Source organism: Elephantulus edwardii, unplaced genomic scaffold (genome assembly GCF_000299155.1).
Source record: "Elephantulus edwardii isolate Elephantulus edwardi_28Jun2011 unplaced genomic scaffold, EleEdw1.0 scaffold00256, whole genome shotgun sequence".
NCBI lineage: Eukaryota > Metazoa > Chordata > Mammalia > Macroscelidea > Macroscelididae > Elephantulus > Elephantulus edwardii.
The window spans coordinates 1121501-1144739 of NW_006400006.1; the positions used below are offsets into that span (position 1 = coordinate 1121501).

A 23239-nucleotide genomic window follows, 5' to 3' on the forward strand; every position below is an offset into this window, starting at 1 on the left:
CACATACAAAGAATTGAACAAGATCACAGAGACAGGCATTAGAAATCATTCCTTAAAATCAGGAGCAATATAATTTAGCTCTGGTGGCATAGTCCATAGCATGCTGGACTGATAATCAAAAGGTCATGTGTCTCTGGCAGCCAGTAACTCCTCAGAATAAAGATAGGCAGTCTCCTCCCATTAAGTTTTACAGCCTCAGAAACCAATAAGTCACTATGGGTCAGACTCTACTGGTAATTGAATCACCTACTGGTGATGAATTTGGGTGTTGTTGTGTTGTTTTTTTTGTTTGATTTTTTTTGGTTTTTTTTTTTGTGGGGTGGTTTGTTTTGTGTGTTTATTTTTCCCATTTATTTTGTATGCTGAATTATCACCTAGATTTGTTTTGTTTTCAGTGTTCCTCCTTACTTATCCCTTCTTTACCATTTCCAAGCCTCAGAATTGTGGGTTATCTATAATCAGTCATCAATGTTTTAGTCATCCTCATTTAGTGAATACTTGAAGAAACTGGGAGTTCTTGACGTTCTCTTAGTTGCTCAATAAATGCCAACAAATAGTAGGGTATAAAAAAGCCTCAAGTAAAACTAGATGGGTTTTGTTGGGTATGCGTGACATAAGGAAACACATCGTCTTTGTGTTTCAGAGTCTGAATGTGCCATCTAAACCAAATATTACCGTATTTTTTTGTTAGTGAAAAAAAAGCCATTTTAAATCCATGCTATTCATAGGTTTATGAACTCTCAAGATTTTTGTAAATTTTATATATGAAAACACTTAACCTTTTAGAGCATCAGTAAGAGTCACATCGGGAGCCCTAGTGACATAATGCATTATATACTGGGCTGCAAACAGAAAGGTCAGCAGTTCAAATCTATCAGTCACTCCATAGGAAAAAGAAAAAACTGGGTAATCGCTGAAAACCCGCTGGAGGTTCAGCTATGAACCTTGAGTCAGCTGTGACTCAACAGTAATGAGCTGATGATAGAAAATTTCAACTAATTCAGTAAGTGAAAATATTTGGGCAATTTTTCGGCTTATTGAATTTCTAGCTAGCAGAGAATTTATACCAAAAAGTTCCCTTCCTGTAATTAAAAAAAAAAATTGCCCCGAGGCTTTGCCACAAACAGGCACATGACACTTCAAGTGCATGACATTCTCAAAACTTATCTCTTATTTTAAAATCCCTCTTAAATATTATTTTGACATTTGACTTATTGCATATAATATAGATCCAGCAGGAGAATACTAGAAACTTGGCTGGTAGCATAATGTCATGAGTGATAACATATTGTATACTTTTGAAGGATCCAGAAGAATTCTATTAGCAATTTACCTCTTTTTCAGAAAAGATTAAGTGTACCAAAAAAGTCCAGATTTCATCATCCTGTCCAAACGTGCTAAATAGCTTGGATTTACTGTATTTCTGGAACCTACTTCTCTAATGTTTACAATAGTCAGACATTTGTTTAAAAAAATTAATGGAGTTAATATTTCTTAAACACAGAGAAGCAGAAGCAGTCGTCGGTGTTTGTTTGTTTCATACATAAAATATCTAAGTAATGTGATTTCTCGTCAAACATATAAATCAGAAATTGTAATCCAAATGCAGCCCAAATGCAGTGTTGCAACATTCCCCACTCCCAACAATATTGCTTACAATTTTAGTGCAGTGGCTTTTAAAAGAAGGTCTCCGTAAAGGAAAGAACAGATGGTGAAAACCCTGAAATGGTGCTTCGGTCATACTCGGGATTCAGTTTTTCTCTTTCTTCTTTGAGGATCCCATCTCCCTTTCCAATTTGTTTCATTTACACCTTCCAAAACCTCTTCTAACAGTGAAAGAACGTTTGTCATCAGGAATCCCGAGTTTGTATTCCTGCCGAACACTGAATAAAAATGTAATATTCACACCTTCCATGAGGGATACCTGGGCTCAATACCTGCCCAATGTTTCTCAAATGCAGTCATGTTGCAATAATACTAATCCGGTTTCAGCAGAGCTTTTAGACTAAGAAGGTAGGAAGAAAGTCCTGGATAGCTAGCTAGACAAATCCGTCAGTGAAAACTCTATGGGTCACAACAGTCCAATTCCACTGTGCATGGCGTCGCCATGGATCATGATTGAGCATACAGTAGCTAAAAACAATAATCAGACAAGATCATCTCATTTTCCTGAGTCTCATTTTCCTCATCTGCAAAATGGCTAACAGTATTGACAGGTAACAGTCTTGAAAAGATTTCATTCATTCTTTTTAATAGCAAAGATGTCTCACTTATTTTGGTCCTGTTTTCAGGAGGAACCAGTACTTGGAGAGAGACATCGTGCTAAGAAAGGTAGATGGGTGAGCAAAGGAAAGAAAGATTCTCACTGAGGTAGGCTGACAAAATAACTCCCACAACGGGCTTGAGCATGACAGATCATGAGGATGGCACAGGATAGGACAAGGTTAAATCTATTGTTCATAAAGTCACTATGAGTTATAGTTGACTCGATAGTGCCTAACAATAAAACAATACGTGAAAGAAACTGACCCACAATAGATATTCTGTAAATGCTGTTTAGTTTACTCTGGTTTGGGAAATTTGGATGGAATAAAAGCAATGATTATGTGTATAAACTCATATCAATTGACCATCAAAAGTCTTTATCATAATCTAAATGAAAGCTCAAGGACAAAATACCAAAAATGAGGCTAAAATGTTTGAAAACTCACTACAGTCTTGTGCCAAGTTTCCATACTCTCAGAAGACCCAAGCCTGCTCTTCCCAAGAATTTCCACTGCCTCTCACCCAGTCACTACTTCAAAGGCCAACAATCTTGACATTTGTTTGCAACTAAAATATACCAGTGGCTCACTCTTCAAAGAATTTTAACATAATCCACTGTATCCAAATTAAAGCATAATTTAGGACTTTTTGCAAGTCAGAGGTCTTTCTAAATCTTACTCTATCTCAATTTGCTGGTGGGAACATTTATTAGTAATTTATTGAGCTATAGAAGTTTTCTGGTTATTTTAACTGTCTGGTTCTTTGGAGCTAGATTTGGAAGTTTACTATGGTAATATCCCATAGACAGTGAGAGAAACACAAGTATTAAAACCCTCCTCGTTGCTGTTGAGTCAGAATTGACACATAGCTAATCTTCCATTAGGTTTCTGAAGCTGTAAATGGCACAGGAGGAGAATTTCCCTATATCCCCCACAGACCAGCTGTTGTTGTTATGTGCCGTCGAGTCCCTTGAGACTCATTGCGACCCTGTGTACAATAGCCCTAAATTCTGCTCTGTCCTGTGCCAATCGCACTGTCTCCCATAAACCCATCCTGATTACCCCAGTCACTGAATCAATACACCTCATAGAGGGCCTTCCCCTCCTGCACCGTCCCTCCACCATGCCAAGCATGATGTCCCTCTCCAAAGACCGGTCCCTCCTTACAACATGTCCAAAGTATGTTAGACGGAGCCTCAGAATCCATGCCTCCAAAGAGCAGCCTGGTTTGACCCTTTCCAGGATGAATCAGTTTGTTTTCCTAGCAGTCCATGGTACCCTCAATACTCTTCTCCAGCACTATAACTCAAAGGCATCAATTCTCCTTCTAGCCTCCTCAGTCCTTGTCCAATTCTCTGATGCATAGCAAGTGATAGTAAAGACCATGGCCTGTATCAGACTCACCTTAGTCTCCAGAGAGACACCATTTCTCTTCAGTACTTTGGAGGGGTCCCTAACAGCAGACTTTCCCATCGCAATACGTCTTTTAATTTCCTGGCTACTGGTGCCAAGAGTGTTGACTGTGGAGCCAAGCAAACTAAAGCTGTGAACAATCTCAATCTCTTCACCATCCATCCTGATGCTGACAATTGGTCCAGTGGTGAGAATCTTTGTCTTCTTGACATTGAGCCTCAATCCATATTAGAGGCCGCAGTACTTGACCCTCTGCAGCAAGCACTTCAGGTCCTCCTCAGTTTCAGCAAGCAGGGTTGTGTCATCTGCATAACACAGATTGTTGATAAATCGTCCACCAATCTTGACCCCACATTCCTCCTCATAGAGCCCAGCCTCCTGGATATTCTGTTCTGCATACAAGTTGAAAAGGTATGGAGACAGGACCCATAACTGGCATACACCCTTCCCAATTTGAACCATGCAGTGTTCCCTTGCTCTGTTCTGATGACTGCTTTTTGGTCCAAGTATAGGTTTCTCATTAGCATGATCAAGTGTTCTGGGGATCCCATTTTTCTCAGAGTCAGCCACAGTTTGTTATGATCCACACAGTCAAATGCCTTTGCATAGTCAATGAAACACAGATAGGCATTCCTCTGGTATTCCCTGCTTTCAGCCAAGATCCATCTAACATCAGCAACGATATCCCTAGTACCATGACCCCTTCTAAACCCAGCCTGGACTTCTGGTAGTTCTCTGTTGATGTGCTGTTCCAGTTGTTTTTGGATAATCTTCAGTAGAATCTTGCTTGCATGTGAAATCAATGATATTTTCTACAGTTTCCACACTCTGTTGGGTCACCTTTCTTTGGGATGGGAACAAATATAGATCTCTTCCAGTCAGTTGGCCAATTGGTTGTTGGCCATACTTCTTGGCACAACTTGGTGAGCACATTCAAGGCAGCATCTCTTAGTTGAAATATGTCAATTGGTATACCATCTATTCCTGAGGCCTTATTTTTTTGCCATTTCCTTCAAAGCAGCCTGAACTTCTTCCTTCATCACCATAGGCTCTTGCTCATATGTTATTTCATTAAATTCTTCTGTATCTGCCAATTCCTTTTGATACAGTGACTCAGTATATTCTTTCCATCTTCTTTTAATACTTCCTGGATCATTTAATGTTCTGCCTAAAGCAGAATATTAAATATATAATCCTTGATTATAGCCACTCAAGGTTTGAATTTGTTCTTCAGTTCCTTGAGCTTAAGAAATGCTGCGTGAGTTCTGCCCTTTTGATTTTCTGACTCCAGACCAGCTAGTGGATTCAAACTCCTTATAGACTGCGCCACTAGAACTCCCTTCAAATATTGTTGCTGTGTACAGTTGAGTTGGAACTGACTCATAGCTGAGCTAAATAAAATAACACAAACTGACCAAAAGAAATATGACAGTGATACTTTTCTGCAGAATTTCCAATTTTGTAGAATTTCAATTATCTGTTCTCTTTTCGTGGATTTTTTTATGCTAGTTCATATTCCCAATCATCAGTTCACCACATTCTAGAAATTCATTTTCCTGTTGAAATAATACTGGAGTCAACAGGTTTAGCAATATTAGAGAAGGTATCAATGTACCATCTGCGACAAAATAGTTTTTCATTTCCTTAGCACTTAGAAATTTACCTAATGATGTCAGGCCAAGTCAAAAGAAGGTAAAATTATTTGAAACATCTAGTAATTATAGCAAGCTTTGGGGGAATAGACGGTTAAACACTGCTCTGTTTACCAAAAGTTCAAACATCCAATTGCATTTTAACCTCTGTTCACAGGATTAACACACCAACTTCTTATATCTCAAGTCATATGAAATAGTAATTTGCTTTGAAAATGCGGAATTTCTTGGCCTACATTCTAAAAAGATATTGTAAGTGACCAATCACAGGAAAAATTTTATAGAACATTTGTGGAATAAAATATGTGCAGAATTTCTCTAGTTTATTTCCTTAAAATGAACCACACTGTAAAAGCCGTTATTATGCACTTTTATATATTTAAATGTCCCTGGGCCCTCTTAATTGTTGGATGGTTAGACTCATTCTGCTGTCAAAGGGCTGAGAAGCTCCAGCTGGGGCCTTATTTACCCCAATTACTCTGAAGGTTTCCTTTTATGACCTAGCCAAGCTGCTGTTATTATACCACAAAGCTTGGTCCCATAATGACTGGAAAGGGAGATTTTGGGGACACCTCTTAAGTTCTGGAAGAACCTTCTGAAATATACCATCGTACCTGGAAACTCACTCCAGAAATTAATGTCTATCCAATCTCCACTCCCCTCTCCTCAACGTGTTTGTGCACTGCCCGCTGACAACTGTAACATGTTTGCAGTACAAACAGTACTTTGAATTTGGGGTTTAAATCCATTTGGGCTTTCTCATGTAGCTGGAATGTTGGCATGGCTGAGAAAACAAAAGTCAACTTTAAAAAAGGGAAGAAAAAAAAAGTTGATCCTCCAGGAAGCAAGAGATGGCTATCAGGCTTGACAAATACACTGTAATGTGAAGAGGGTAGCAAGGCTAATTCTGTGAAACGATTGCTCCAGGCCTTTGCTTGTCTTGGACTTGAAGCCTCTTGCTGCAAACAGGGTGGGCCTTGTGAAACTGCCAAGTTGACAGTTTTACATTCAAAGCTTTTTTGACAAATTTTATATCCAAAAGCTTTGTCTTTTTGGAGGTCATTTTTCAGCAGAAAAGCTCGACATGCCCAGGGGATTTTTTTTTTCTCTTTCTGAGGGCCTGATAACATTTCGATTCAATGGATCTTTGTTTGCTGAATCCAAGATGAGAAATTTGGATTCTTGCAGGAAAATAATAATAATTGAATACAATGATTGATTTGGAGATCACAGAGAGCTCGCTCATTTATACTAGCTGATACTTTCCCCAGGCTGTAATGGGCGTCTGGTTCCACTACACCATTTTAGAAACTAAAGATCAGGAGCTTGGAGCTTGGAGCAGGAACAGAACTGAACACTGCGGACATGTGTTCATAGTCTCCAAAAGTCAACGATGTTTACTATATTAGTGTGCTTTTTCAAATTGGGTTTCCTTCCATTCCTGTTTGCTCTGAACCTTCCTGGTGTTAACTCTGAACACACTGTGCATCAGTGCACACCTCCGCCCTGCAGTCCTTATGAATAGCTGTCTTAGTTTTTAAGTCCTGTTATAACAGAGATAACACACATGGATGGCACTGACATACAGAAATTTATTCTCTTACAGTTTAGGAGAATGAAAGCCCAAATCCAGGCCACCAGCTCTAGTGGAAGATGCAATCTTTGTGCCAGTTTTAGAAGAAAGTCTTTGAATTCTTCAGTATCTGAATGCCCTTAGAAATTTCCTTAGAAATCCTCATGTGTTTTGACCTTCCCCAGTGTCCAGAAGTGTCCTAATGCTGACACTGAATCAAAGGTACACACCCCCCATCATGGTCATTCTTTCTTAGTGGTACTAAAGTATCTGTTCTTAGTGAACTTTGCGCCTCTTTGATTTTTTGAGGGACAAAATGTGTTACAGGACATACCCTAGGAAAACTACCCTTATATTGATTAAATCTGTGATGGGGTTAAGGGACGTTGCAATCTTCACTTAGCCCATTTACAAATATTTGCTTTATCATGTCATAGTTTCTGCAATGTATCATAATATACATATATTTGAGTGGAGACACATTTAAATCCATGATGCTGTTGTTGTTATATGTCATCAAGTCACCTGTGAATTATAGTGACCTTATATACAATATCTCTGAACCTTGTCCTATCCTGACACAGTCTCACTGATTCAGACCTACCTACTCCCATTGTCCTAGTTACTGTGTCAGTACATCTCATTCAGGGTCTTCCTCTCCTGTGCTGTCCCTCCATCCTTCCAAGCATGATGATCTTCTCCAAGGACTTGTCCCTTCTGGCTACATGCCCAAAGTATATGACACAAAATTTCAAAATACTTACTTCCAAGGAACAGTTTGATTTCACTCTCTCTAGGATAAACCTGTTTGTTCTCTTGGCAATCCATTGTATGTTCAATTCTCTTCTTCTGCATCACAACTCAAAGGCATCAGTTCTTCTGTCAACCTTAATCACTATCCAACTCTCTGATGCATAGAAAATTATTGCAAAAAGCATGTCCTGAGTTGGGTGCACCTTAGTCTCTACACTGATACCATTGCCCTTTAGCAATTTGGAGAGGTCCCTGACACCAGACTTCCCCAATTCAATTCACCATTCGATTTCCTGACTGCTCGTGCCAAGACTGTTAATTGTGGATCTAAGCAAGCTGTAATTGTTAACAATATCAATATCAATCTCTTCTCCATCTATCAAGGTGCTGCCAATTGGCCCAGTGGTTTGTTTTCTTTATGTTGAGCTTCAATCTATATTGAAGACTACAGTCCTTGACCTTCTGCAGAAAATGCTTCAGGTTCTCCTCAGTTTCAGCCAGGAAAGTTGTATCATCTGCATAGCACAAGTTATTGATGAATCTTCCCTCAATCCTGATGCTACATTCCTCTTCATAAAGTCCAGCCTCCTGAATTATCTGTTCTGCATATAGATTGAAAAAGTATGGAAATAGGACACATCCCTGATGCACTTCTTTCCTGATTTTGGACCATGCAGTGTTTCCTTGTCCAGCTTACCAACTGCTTTTTGGTCTAAATGTAGGTTTCACATGAGCATAATCAAGGGTTTTGGGATCACCATTCTTCTCAAGGTTCTCCACAATTTGTTGTCATCCACACAATCAAATGCTTTGCATAGCTAGTAAAACACAGATAGACATTATTCTGGTACTCTCTGCTTTTGGCCAAGATACATCTAACACTGGCAATCTGCACAGTCCCTATCAATTGTGAAAGTAAGCCAAACTTTTATGATCTATGTAGAAATGGGTAGTGAGGTTGATGAGAAAGGCAACAGGTCAAGCTAGCAATGACACAGGCTGAGACAATAGACATCCACCAATGGGAGCAGATTATTTGAGACCTAGCTGGGAAAGAGTGTATACGATTTATTAGATTTAAAACATACAAACAAAATACCTCAAACTCATTGCCATGAGTTAGTTGTAATTAACTCAAAGTTGACTCTTGAACCAGTTTCTGAGGCTGTAAATCACATGGGGAAAGACTGCTCATCTTTCTCTTTTGGAATGACTGGTGGATTTGAACAGCTAGAGAAGCACAGGCATTGGATTATCAGGACAGTCTCAAAATTTAGCATGCATTAGCATCAGAATCTCTTGGAGGATTTGTTAAGATACAGAAGCTGAAATAGATACTGGTATGTTGTTTTTGTTGTTGCTGTTGTTGTGTACCATAGAGTTGGAAGCAACCCACAGCTGAACCTCCAGCTGATTTTCAGAAGCAGTTAATTGCACAGGAGGAGTTTGTCCATCCTTCTCCAGTGGAGCAATTGGTGGATTTAAACTGTGTGCCTTTGGGATTGCAGCGCAGCTTCTTGCCACTAGGCCACCAGTGCAATATAACAAGCAAAAAGTAGTAACAACTTAAATGTCCATCAATAGACAAATGGATAAACAAAATGTGATACATATACAAAATAGAATATTCAACACCACTAATTTAATCAAGTCTTCTTTCCTCCATTGGCTTTCTGAGGCCATAATTTTTTTTTCTTTCCCTGTAATTGTAAGATTGATTAAGGAAGGAATAGGTTACAATTCAGGCTAGAAGCACTTAAGAAACAATTCTTCAATCAGTACAGCTTCATCTAATGCATGCTTAAAGGCAGCTCTCACTCTGACCTTCAGCCTTGAGGCTCTGGGTACTATCTCATACTGTCACTATGTGATCTAGTGATAAGAATTACTACACAGTCTAGGTGACCTAGGGATAAGGTGACTAGGAGTTATTACACAGTCGTTAGGTGACCTAGTGATAGAGAGTTGCACTACCAACCCAAAAGCACACAGTTCAAATCCACCGGTCCCTCCACAGTTCTGACTCAATGGCACCTAACAACAAGAAGAACATATCTTCTATCTGGGTTGGAATTCAATTTGAGGGCAGAGTTTTGATTGGTCCAAACTCATACAGATTAGGCAGAAATGTCTAGAAATAAACTTTCTAAAGTCAGTCAATGGAAACCTATGGATTATAACAATAGGTACTTCAATGAAGTCAAACATAGCAGAGATGATAGAGATGGCACAGGGCTCAGTAATCTTTTCTCCTTTCTTTTATCTTTTTATTGAGATTTTAATGAAAGTTTATAGAGAACTTGGATTTCTATTCATTTATTGTTGCACATTCTCCTCTCTTCCCTGCCCCGCCCCCAGTTCACTTTTCTCTTAAAAAAAAATCTTTCGTTGTTGTAAAGTTCTCTACCCCCACCCCAGTCCACTTTTACTATCCAGCTCTTATTCTTGACTGTTATCATACAAATAATATTTATTTATATATTCCTTTTAAGCAGTTCTTTTCTTCATCTGTTCCCATGCAGTATGCATTATTTATCCCTTCATTTCTTAGTTTCTCCCCAACCCCAATGTCAGTCCTGTTTTACAGCAGGGACTTTATGCATTATTTGTCCTTTCATGACTGAGATATTTCACTTAGCATAATGTCCTCCAGAATTACCCATTTTGTCTATTTCATGAGTTCCTTTTCAGTGCTGCATAGTATTCCGTTGTATGACTATACAGTTTCTCTGTCCATTCGTTTGCTGATGGGTACATGGGTTGTTCCCATACCTTTGCTTTTGTGAACACTGCAGCAGTAAACATGGGTGTGTACATATCTGCTTGCGTGGCAGTTCTGTTTTCCTTAGGATATATTCTCAGTAGTGGAATTGCTGGATCAAATGGTATTTCTATTTGCAACTTTTTGAGAAAGCATCAAACTGTCTTCCATAGTGGTTGCACTATTTTACACTCCCATCAACAGTGAATAAAAGTTCCAGTTTCTCTGCAACCTCGCAAGCATTTGCTGTTTGCTGAAGTGTTGAATTTTGCTATTCTTACTGATATTGCATTGTCATTTTGATTTGCATCTCTCTTAGAGCTAGGGATTTTGAAAATTTCTTCATGTGTTTGTTGGCCATACGAATGTCTTCTTTGGTGAGGTGTCTGTTCATATCCTGTGCCAATTTTGAGATTAGGTTGTTTACCTTTATCTTATTGTGGTGCTTGAGTAGTTTATAAATTCTAGATATAAGTCCCTTATCAGACATGTCATTACCAAATATTTTTCCCATTCTGTGGCTTTCCTTTTTACCTTGTTGGAGAAGGTTTTGGATGTGCATAGGAATTTGATTCTTAGGAGATCCCATTCATCTGTTTTATCCTCTCCTGGTTATAGATGTAATCTTTTATACTGCTACACATGAGGTTTTGCATAAGCACAATCAAATATTCTGGGGTTCCCATTCTTTTCAGAGCGACCCACAGTTTGTTGTGATCCACACAGTCAAAAGCCTTTGCATAGTCAATGAAACACAAATAGACATTCCTTTGGTATTCTCTGCTTTCTGCCAAGATCAATCTAACTTTACCTATAATATTCCTGGTACCACAGCCTCTTCTAAACCCAGCCTGCACACCTGGCAGTTCTCTGTGACCTGTTGCTCCAGTCATTTTTGGATAATTTTCAACAGAATCTTGCTTGCATGTGATATTAAAGATATTGTTCAATAATTTCCGCACTCTGTTGGGTCTCCCTTCCTTGGAATGGGAACAAATATCGATCTCTTCCAGTCAGTTGGCCAGGTGGCTGTCTTCCAGATTTCTTGGCACAACTTAGTGAGCACATCCAGCGCAGCATCTGTTTGTTGAAATGCGTCAACTGCTACGCCGTCAACTCCTGGAGCCTTGTTTTTTGCCAGTTGTTTCAGAGCAGCTTGAACTTCCTCCTACATCACCACAGACTCATGCTCATATGTTGTTTCATTAAATTCTCTGTGTCTGCCAATGCCTTCTGGTACAGTGACTCTGTATACTCCTTCCATCTTCTTGTAATGTTTCTTGGATCATTTAACATCCTGCCCAAAGCATCCCTAAGTATTGCCACTCGTGCCTTGAATTTGTTTTTCAATTCCTTCAGCTTAAGAAATGCTGAGAGAGTTCGGCCCTTTTGATTTTCTGACTCCAGCACTTTTTTGCATATTTTATGATAATACCTTGCTTTGTCATGCTGAGCTGCCCTTTGAAATTTTCTGTTCAGCTCTTTAATTTCTTTATTTCTTCCTTTAGCTTTGACTTCTTGGCACTCTAATACAATATTCAGAGTCTTATCTGACACCCATCTTGGTCTTTTCTTCATCTTCTGCCTTGTAATGATCTTTTGCATTCTTCATGGACAATATTCTTGATATACTCTCACAGCTCAAGGAAACACTGCACAAAATCGAAAAGGGCATCTGCCAGGGATCTATTCTGTCTCCATACCTTTTCAATCTGTATGCAAAGAGGTCGTCCAGGACACTGGGTTATACGAGGAAGAATGCGGCATCAGGATTGGAGGAAGATTCATCAACAATCTGTGTTATGCAGATAACACAACCCTGCTTGCTGAAACTGAGAAAGACCTGAAGCACTTGCTGCAAAGGGTCAAGGACTGCAGCCTTCAATATAGATTGAAACTAAACATCAAGAAAACAAAGTACAATGTTGTAAATTGATGGAGATATATACACACAGACATACACACACATTCACATATCAATGTATATGCACACATACACACATATATTCTATATTCTATGTTATCTGTTATATACTATATATTGTATATTATATGTATATGCATATGCATATGTATATGTATATGTATATACACACACATATAAGGAGCTATCGTGGCTTAGTGGATAGGGAGTAGTACTGCCAGTCCACAGGCAGAAATGTTGAATCTACCAGCAGCTCCATGGGAGAAAGATGGGTAGTTTCTTCCCACATGATTTATAGCCTCTAAAAACCCATTGAAGAGTCAACTGAGTTGGTTCCTACTCAATGACAATGAGCTACATATATATTTATACGTGTGTGTATGCATATATGTGTGTGTGTGTATTCATATACATAATTAGCTAAGTGGATTAGAAAGAACAGTACTCCATAATCCAGAGGTTTGTCATAATGAGGAGAATACTGATTCTTCAAAATCCCTTATTCAAAATGCAAGTATATCCTTCCTGAATATACCAATAAACTGAAGCAGAAAGCTGGAAAGATTCAAGAAGGAAAAACTTCAGAGGGTAAGTGGGAGGTCAGAAGGAGTGAAGCAGATTGAAAATCTCCTGAACAGTCTAGAAGAGAACACTAGAAGAAACATTACCTTGCTCATCCATTCAATCATGCATTCCAAAAATGTTTTAAATGTCATCTGTATGTCAGACTCAGGACTAAACAGAAAGGCTATATAAAGCAACGGAGCACAGTTGCTACACTCTACACACTTATCATCTAAAGGGATAAACAGACAAACTAATGAGTAACTACACTGCATCAGAATGATTTTATGGTACAAGGACATATGAAGTTCCAGAGAATCACAAAAGAGGAAGCATTTTTCCAATCTTTAGATTATTCCCAATGTCACTGTTTTGGAACTTGTAAATTAACAGAAAGGATGCAACAAAATTTCATAACTACACAGTAGCAACAGCTTGATGACTCCAAATTATTGTGTCACCTTTAAAATAGTAACTGGTCACTGAGACAAAATGTGGAGACTATATGTCAGACTCATAGTTCATGGTTGTCTTTGATGTTGTTCTTGTCATGTGCTATTGAGTCTGATCAATACATAGGAGATCTTTGAACACGTTTTCAGAGGCAATCACATGAGAGGAGACTGTCCTTTCTTCTCCTATGGAGCAGCTGCTGGATTCAAACCCTGTGCCTTTGTTAGGCACTACTTCTTACCACTAGACCACAAGACCACCCTTTGGCTATCGTTGGTCTAAGTCATTTCCTTATCTATGCACAAGTTCCTGGCCAAAAAGCAGAGAGTACCAGAGGAGTGTCTATCTGTGTTTCATTGACTATGCAAAGCATTTGACTGTGTGGATCGCAAAAAATTGTGGCTAACCTTGAGAAAAATGGGAATCCCAGAACAATTGATTATGCTCATGTAAAACCTGTACTTGGACCAGGAAGCAGTTCTCAGAACAGAGCAAGGAAACACTGAATGGTCCGAAATCTGGAAAGGAGTGTGTCAGAGGTGTGTCCTGTCTCTACACCTTTTCAATATTTAGGCAGAATAGTTCTGGTGGTCTAGTAGGAAGAAACTGAGCCGCAATCCTCAAGGCATGCAGTTCAAGGCCACCAGCTGCTCTGCAAGAGGATGGGCAATCTCCTCCTGTGCAATTAATTGTCTCAGAGGGTCAGCCATGGGTCAATTCCGACTCTACAGTACACAACACAGCAACATGCAGAATAAAACATTTGGGAGGCTGGACTTTATGAGGAGGAATGCAGCATCAGAATTAGAAGACTCATCAATAACCTGTGATTTGCAGATGACACAACCTTGCTTGCCAAAACTAAAGAGCACCTGAAGTGTTTGCTGCAGAAGGTCAAGGACTATAGTGTTCAGTATGGACTGAACATCAAGAAGACAAAATTCTCACCACAGAGCCAACTTGTAGGACCACAGTAGATGGAGATGAGATTGAGGTTGTTAACAATTTCAGCTTACGCTTGTCACCAGCAGTCAGGAAATCAAAAGACAAATGGTATTGGGGAAGTTTGCTTTCAGAAACCTTTTCAAAGTACTAAAGAGCAATGATGTCAGTCTGATCACGTGCAATGATGTACATATGATCCAGGTCATGGTCTTTGCAATTACTTGCTCTGCATCAGAGAGCTGGACAATGACTAAGAATGATAGGAGAAGAATTGATGCCTTCGAGTTGTGGTGCTGCAAAAGAGTATTAACCATATCTTGGAGAACATACCACCAAGAAAACACATTGGTCTTCTCGGAGAGGGTGAAACCCACTTTCTCCTTGGAGACAAAGATTTTGAAGTTTCGTGTTACATACTTTGGGCATGTGGCCAGGAGAGACCTTCCTTGGAGAAGAACATCATGTTTGGCACGGTAGAAAGCACAAGAGAGGAAGACCCGAGATGAGATGGATTGACACAGTAACTAGTATAATGGGTGTAGGTGTGTTGGAGTCAGTAAGAATGGCTCAGGAAAGGGCAGGATTCAGAGCTATTGTGCATGGGGTCACGATGAGTCACAAGCAACTTGATGGCACATAGCAACAACAACAACTTGCAGAATCAATGGGAAAAGATATCTTTTCAGGGTTTTTAATGTAATAAGTTTAATAAAATTGTTTACTTTTGAAAATTACTTTTTTATTTTGTATATTTTACCACTCTAAAAAGTATTTAAGACTGAATAAAGAAAAATTATCACTATTTATTGAGCACTTGTTACTTGCAGGCATTGTACAAACTGCATTTTCTCTACTGAAAAAAAATATTAAAAGATAGTACTTTTAATGGAGCTCTGGTAGCCTAGTGGCAAGAAACTGTGCTGCAATCCTGAAGGTGCCCAGTTCAAATCCACCAGATGCTCTGGATGCAAATCGACAGTACACACACACAAATTTTTAAAAAACATTTTTAAAAAAATTACAAAATCCAGAATGAAGGCTGCATGGTGGCGTGGACTTGGGGGGAGGGACTATATAGAAATAAAAGAAATTTTCTTTTACTTTTCAAAGAGAAGATCCAACTGGGGAGTGGGAGTTTAAGCAGGGAGAAAAGTGCAACAGCAAATAAATGGAAATCCAAAGTCTCTGTAAACTTTCATTAAAATTAATAAAAAATTAAATTAAAAAAATTTTTTAAATATTGAAAATATTAGAAAACTGGATATTACAATATCTTCTTCAATGGATAAAAAAAGTTGAGGCTCTGAAAGGCAAGCTTAAGGATCACATTTATCAAAGAACAAGGAAAATAAAACCAGTTCCCAAAACTAAGAATTAGATAAAATTTGTATCCTATATCTTTATAAACTGCTTAACAAATTCTATTTCAAAGCAAAAAAAAATATTTGTAGGAAGGCAAGGCTTATTATTATTATTATTATTATTATTATTATCAGCAGCATCAAGCAAAAAATGAGATTTCCTAAAAAAAATCATATATGAACTTTATTTTCCATTTTTTAGCATAAATTCAATGGAGTAGGACCCAGACACAGTGCATTTCTTCCTGGAGTCACTCTGTCTTATTATCAGGGCTGGACTTAAGTATCCTTCCTTGGAAAGGGCACAAAATCTCACAATAAAAAATAAACACTCTCAAACCAACACAAAGAGGCACAGTAAGGTTCCAGGATGTGGTTTCAGCCAAAGGTGATACAATCACAAGACCAGGTTGAGAGGGGAAATGGCAATCAGGAGCTGCCTTGAGTGGGTCCTCCTCTCCTGCCTGCACTTTCTCTGCTCATCTCCCAACTCCAGCTTGCCAAGAGTCTCACTTACCACTGATGCAAAGAACTTGTAATAAGAGCCGGAAGCAAAAGCATTGGAACACTTGAGCTCTTTTGATCATTAAAACAGTAGTAAAATAACAAAGGAATCACTGAATTAAGGGCAAATTCTATTAAGAGCCTTCATTATTATCTAAACTGTGAAGCTTGTTCTGAACCACATGCAGAGTTTTAGGTCTCTCAAAACATTATGCTTGCCCAAAGAACCATAAGTTCAGTTCTCCTAAAGTTCACCACCTAGGTGACACCTACTCCCCCTGAGGTTTTGTCTGTCACAATTAGATGATTCAACATACAGATTTTGTGCCATATTCAGCCAATTACGTTAACTAGAATCATTCATTCATCAATTCATATATTTAAGCAAAATATTTTCAATTGAGCACTCACTGAAGAATTCAAATCCAAATTCAGTTCCTATCATCATGTAGTTGGTTCTGAGTTTTAACTTATGTAGGGAGCACACATGCACTAGGTATTGAATTAGCTACATTAGCATTGTTATCTTATGACCTTCACAAGCAACTTCTTCATCAGGCATTTTGTGGTGGTGACTCATAGCACCTCTGACTCATAGCAACAATACATACAATAGCTCTGAACTCTGCCCTATTTTGAGGCTGTCTCACTGACTTTAACACACCTATCCCCATTATCCCAGTTACTGTGTCAATCCATCTCATCCAGAGTCTTCCTCTCCCTTGCTATCCCTCCACCAAGCATGATGTCCTTCTCCAAGGATCAATCTCTCCTGGCCACGTACCCCAAGTGAGGTGAGGCTTCAAAATCCTAGCCTCCAAGGAGAGATTTGATTTCACCCTCTCCAAGACAGACCTATTTCTTTTCTTGGCAGTCCATGGTATATTCAAGACTCTTCTCCAGCACCATAACTCAAAGGCATCAATTCTTCTATCAACTCTAGTTGTCCAGCTATCTGATGTGTAGCAAGTAATTGCAAAGACCATGGCCTGAATCAAGCTCACATTAATCTTCAGACTGACATCATCACTCTTTAAGGCTTTGGCAAGATCCCTGACAGCAGATTTTCCCAATGCAATATGTTTTTCCTTTCCTGACTGCTGGTGCCAAGAGTGTTGACTGCATCTATCATGATGCCACCAGTTGGCCCAAGGGTGAGAATATTTATCTTCTTTAAAAAAAAACAAAAACAAACAAATCTTTGTTTTCTTGATGTTGAGCTTCAATCCATATCAAAGACTACAGTCCTTGACCATCTGCAACAAATGCTTCAGGTTCTCTTTTGTTTCTACAAGCAAGGTTATGTCATCTGCAGATTGCAGGTTGTTGATGAGTCCTCCAATCCTGATGTCATACCACTCCTCATAAAGCCCATCCTCCAGAATGTTATGTTCTGCATACAAATTGAAAAGGTATAGATGTAGGGCACATCTCTGATGTACTCCTTTCCTGATTTTGAACCATGCAGTGTTTCCTTGCTCTGTTCTCAGGACTGCTTCCTGGTCCAACTATAGGTTTCACATGAGCACAATCGGGTGTTCTGAGATTCCTATTTTTCTCAAGATTAGCCACAGTGTATTGTGGTCCACACAGTCAAATGCCTTTGCATAGTCAATGAAACACAGACATTTTTTTCCCTTCCTCTGTGTATCACTTTTATTAGAGTATCCTTAAAAATAAATTAAAGCAAGTACACAGGTACAATTAACTACATGATACAGAAAAATAATTTTGCCTTTTATTTTAAATCCTAAATTAGTGTTTTTACATGTGATTTTTAAAATAATGGGACTCGGCAGCATAATGCAGAACAAACACTTCAGACTGTTAATAGTAAGGCTTCATGTTCGAATCCACCTGGCATTCCATAGTAGAGATAGTAGCAGTTTTCTCCAATAATGACTGACAACGTCAGAAAATGAACAAAGGGATCCATATGAGTTAGAAAGATTTGATGACAATGGATTTGTTTGCTTGAAGGGGATCGTTTAAAAACACTGCTGTATACTAGCTTAAATTAAGTCTTTAAAACTACTGTGAGGCCCACCCTGAGCCTGGAAGGGTGATGTGGCTGGGGCTTGGCCAGCCTCACTATGCCTGCCATTTTCAACTTTCAGAGTCTTTTGAATGTAATCTTGCTGCTTATATATACCTGTGCTTATATCTGATCCTTGACACCCAGTGTCCGGGATAGGAATAAAACTGGGCTGTTGGGTGTATTTTGGAAGAGTGCCAGAATTGGTGAATGGAAGAGTCCTTATGCTGCTGTATGCTGTGTTGTGTTGGCCGTCAGCATCTTGTTCATACAGTAGCTTGGGGAAATGCCAGGATTTTAATTGCCTTCAGGTTTCAACATAGAAAAAAAAAGGACTTATCTGCAAAGAATAATGAACAGAATGGTTATCCTTTATGTCAGAATATTAAGTGAAATACATTTCTAGCTCCTGTTCTTTTTCATGCTATTGGACCAATGTTCTATGTAAGTATCTAATTAAGACATGACCATTTAATACTCAAATGTGTCTGTAATAATCAATATCCATCGTATCGCTACAATGTGACATTCTGCAAGCATCATTCTGTTATGTCAAATACCAGTTCTAGTGAGGTATTTCTAAGACATAAGTAGAAAAATAGAATTGATAAATTACTCAAGTTCCTTTCACCGTGATCTGGAAATGATAAATCTTTATACAATGAGAGGGGGAAAAATCTACTTCGAATCTTAGAATGCTAAAAGTTGATTTTTCACTTCCATTTGAAAGTTCATAAATTGTCGATGTATAATATTTTAGTCTCTATATAGAAACAATGCTGTTGCTTATGGGATCATAAATGAGATTGAATGGATTACCTTTTTTTAAAAGCTAGACATTTTTTAATACTCGTTTGTGTATGTTGTGCTGACAGGTCTGAACTGACTAATAGCTGACCCTCCAGAGGGTTTTCAGAGGCAGTGAATTGCACAAAAGTAGATTGGCCCGTCTTCCACAAAGCAGCTGACCGATTCAGAGTGCCATTAGGATGTAAAGCAGCTTCTTACCACTAGGCCACAAACTGGAAACTTAAGTTAGGAAGTTTAAGTGACTTGTCCAAAGATTTTAAACTTGGTTGTTGACTCTAAGTGTTTGGGCTTTCCCTAAAAGATAATATTTAATCTAATGTTCATACTTTAACTTCCCCATAATGGGAATAAGAGTGTCTAATCAGGAAAAAAAACAAAACTGCTTACACTTTGTTGTTATTGTTTTATGTCATCATATAGTCGCCTGCAACTTATAGCAACCCTATTCACAATAGCTCTAAACTCTGTCCTATCCTAAGGCAGTCTCACCGTCTGCAGCACACCTTGCCCCACTACCAGAGTTACTGTGTAAATCCATCTCATCTAGGGTCTTCCTCTCCTACCAAGCATGACTTTAGCACTCTGGAGAGGCCCCTGACATCAGATTTTCCCAACACAATTCACCTTTTGATTTCCTGACTACCAAAAGAGTTAATTGTGGAGATGAGCAAAATGAAATTGTTAACAATCTTGTTGAAACCAGAGCTATAGAAAAGACAGGAATACCAGGACTGAGGAAAAAACCAGAGAATGTGAAGCAGGGGGAGAACAGCTCAAAAACCTGAAGCAATCTCAAGCCACGCCTCTACGTCTTTATTGAGAATGACCAGGAAGCAAATTATAAAGAGAATTCTTTTGTAAATGAACTGAGTTTTTCTCTATTGTCAACCTTATGCTTAGCTCAGGAAGGAAGCCCAAATTCCTGATCAAGTATATGGTTCATCATATAACTTAATATTTGACTTCCCACACAATCTCAATCTTAGAAAGGAGTAAAATCACCTATATATAGTTAGAGCCAGTTTTGTCCATGAATCACCCAAATCTAATAAACCACAAGCCCCAGAAACTCAACCCTTTCACAGCCCTTTGAATGTCAATAGGCTGCTAGTAACAATTCTATAACAAAGGCAGAAAGAGAAGAATGAGACATATTCTAGCTCTGGCAGTTAAATAATTTCAAGTGGATTTGAACTGCCAGCTGTAATGGAACACATCAGCTACTCCACAGAGAGAAAGACTGGTGATCCCATAAAGATCACAGCCTATGAAACCGTAAAGGGCAGTTTAACCCTTTCAAATGGGGTCACTATCAGAATCCACTGAACAGCCTCCAACAAAAACAACTGACAAGAAAGAAAACAACATTATTCTGACACTGATTTTAAATTTTAGCCTCCAGAACTGTGGGAGGAAAAAAAGGGGGAAAAAAAGTCTGTTCTTTAAAGCTACTTACTTGTGATATTTGTGCTATAGTAGCACCAGATAGCTAACCAGGGATTTAAGAATTAGCTGTTATGTGTCAAAATTCTTATTAAACAGTTCTGTTGTTCTATTGTTGTTGTTGTTGTTGTTGGGTGCTATTGAGTCAAGTACGACTCATAGTGACCCTATAAACAAAAGACATGAACCCTGTTTTATGCTGTGCCATCCTCAGACTTCCTGACACACATGAGTCCACTGCAGCAGTCACCGTGTCAATCCATCTGGTTGAGGGTCTTACTCTCCTTTTCCACCCTTCCTAGCAACAACATGCTCAAAGTATGTCAGACAAAGCCTCATCATTCTTGCTTCCAAAGAGCACTCTGGCTGCATCCTCTCTAAGACATTTGTGTTTGTTCTTTTGGCCATCCCCGGGATATTCAGTACTCTTCAACACCACAGTTCAAAGGCATCAATTCTTCTTTCATCCTTATTTTTTGTCCAGCTCTCAGATGCATGGCAAGTGACTAAAAAGACCATGGCCTGAATCAGATACATCTTAATCCTCAAACTGACATCATTACTCCTCAGTAATTTGGAGAGCTCCCGACGGCAGATTTTCCCAGTGAAATGTATCTTCTTATTTCCTGGCTACTGGTACTAATGGTATTAATTGTGGATCCAAGAAAGATGAAGCTGTTGACAGTTTCAATCTCCGCTCCAACCATCATGATGTTACCTCTCAGTCCAATGGTAAGAATCTTTGTTTTCTTGATATTGAAATGCAATTCACACCTAAGGCTGCATTCATTGATTTTCTGCAACTAGTGCTTCAAGTCCTCCTCACTTTCAGCAAGCAAGGTTGTGACATCTGCATAACGCATATTATAGATGACTTTCCTTTCCGCCAATCCTGGGGCCATTCTCCTCTTCATAGATTTCAGTTTCTTGAATAATTTGCTCAGCATACTGATTGAATAGGTATGGAGAGAGAATATAATCCTAACACACTCTCTTCTCAATTTTAAACCCTGAAGTGTTCCTCAGCTCTGTTTGCACAACAGCCTCCTCATCAAGGTATAGGTTCCGCATGAGCACAATTAGATGCTCTGGTACTCCCATTCTTCTCAATGTCAGCCACAATTTGTTATGATCTACACAGTCAAATGCGTTTACATAGTCAATAAAGCACAATTATACATTCTTCTGGTATTCTTTACTTACAGCCAGGATCCATCTGACATCAGCAATGATATTTCTGTTGCCATGGCCTCTTCTAAATCTTACTTGAATTTATGTCAGTTCCCTATCTGTGTACTGTTCTAGCTGGTTTTTTTTTCATTATCTTCAGCAGTATTTTGCATGCTTGTGATATTAATGATATCATTTAATAGTTTCCACATTCAGTTGGGTCACCTTTTGGGGGACTGGCAACATATATACTATATTCTCTAATATCTTGGACAGCTAATGGGAAACAACTTTTCTCCTTACTTTTCTCCGTCAAGAAAATCTCCTGAGGCTGTAGCTGAAATGATAACTGTGACCAATAAAATGTCAAGCTTTAATTCTCCACATTCCTAGGAAAGTATTTCATTGTCCAAATTTTATTTTCAACAGAGATTTTTCCAAACATACATATTCAAACAATATTAACCGAAAAAAATCAGTATGTAAACATAAGAAGAAAAAGTAAAGCAAAATATCTTCTAGAGAAAGTCAATTCCTTTCCTTTGAAAATTAATCCCACTCAACTATCAAAAATAGCTCTTTCTAAAGTGATCTGTAAACTGTAACTTTCTTCTTTCCTAAATTATGTTAGTGAAAGGATTAAAAGCAGCTTTTAAGCTGGCGTAGGAGTCACAGATTCTAGCATTTTTCAAAACTCTTTTCAAAATAATATGTAAAAGGGGATTATAGTAATGTCTGTTCTTTTGTAAGGGAACTCTGGTGGCCTAGTGGATGGGAATTTGCCCTCCCAATTCAAATGTTGGTGGTTTAAATCCACCACCTGCTCCATAGGAAAAAGATGGGCCATCTTCTCACATGTGATCTACAGCCTCTGAAAATCTACTGGAGGGTCAATTACGAACCAGTTCCAACTTGACAATAACGAGTTAGTTAGTTTTAGCTATTCTTTCATGAATGCCCTCCACCCATTAGTCCATATCCTAAACAGTCTAGAAATTCATACATGTATTCATATTTTGCTGTCATTGGATTTACAAAACGAGTTTTCTGTCAGCAGGTTTGTCCCAGCAACAGGCATGGATCAGAGGAAATTATGTTGTTTATTTGTTTCCTGTTTGGTTGGTTGTTTTATTCTGGTTTTTTGGGTTTTGTTTTGTTTTGTGTTTTTTTTTTCATTAAAATAAGAAGACAAGCCTGTTTTTGTTGTTGTTGTTGTTGTTGTTATGTGCCATCAAGTTGCCTGTGACTCATAATGGCCCTATGTACAACACCCCTAAGCCTTGCTCTATCCTGTGTCAATCTTATTTCTCTGGCCCATTACTCCAGTCACTGAATCAATCCATCTTGGTGAGGGTCTTCCTCTATCTTGCTGTTCCTACACCTTTCCAAGCATGTTGTTGCTCTCCAAGGACTGGTCCCACATTGCAACATGTCCAAAGTAGGTCAGACAAAGCTTCAAAATCCTTGCCTTAAAGGAGAAGCCTGGTCTCGCCCTCTCTAAGATGAACCTGTTTTTTCTCCTAGCAGTCCATAGTATATCCAATACTCTTTAACAGCACCACAATTCAAAGGCATCAATTCTCCTCCTATCATCACTAGTCATTGTCCAGTTTT

The 23239-nt window shown here is 38.7% G+C and overlaps 1 pseudogene; it reads left to right on the forward strand.

The window, feature by feature from the left end:
• The first annotated feature begins 18260 nt into the window (after positions 1-18260).
• Positions 18261-18479, forward strand: LOC102872258 (annotated as a pseudogene).
• The last annotated feature ends 4760 nt before the right edge of the window (positions 18480-23239 follow it).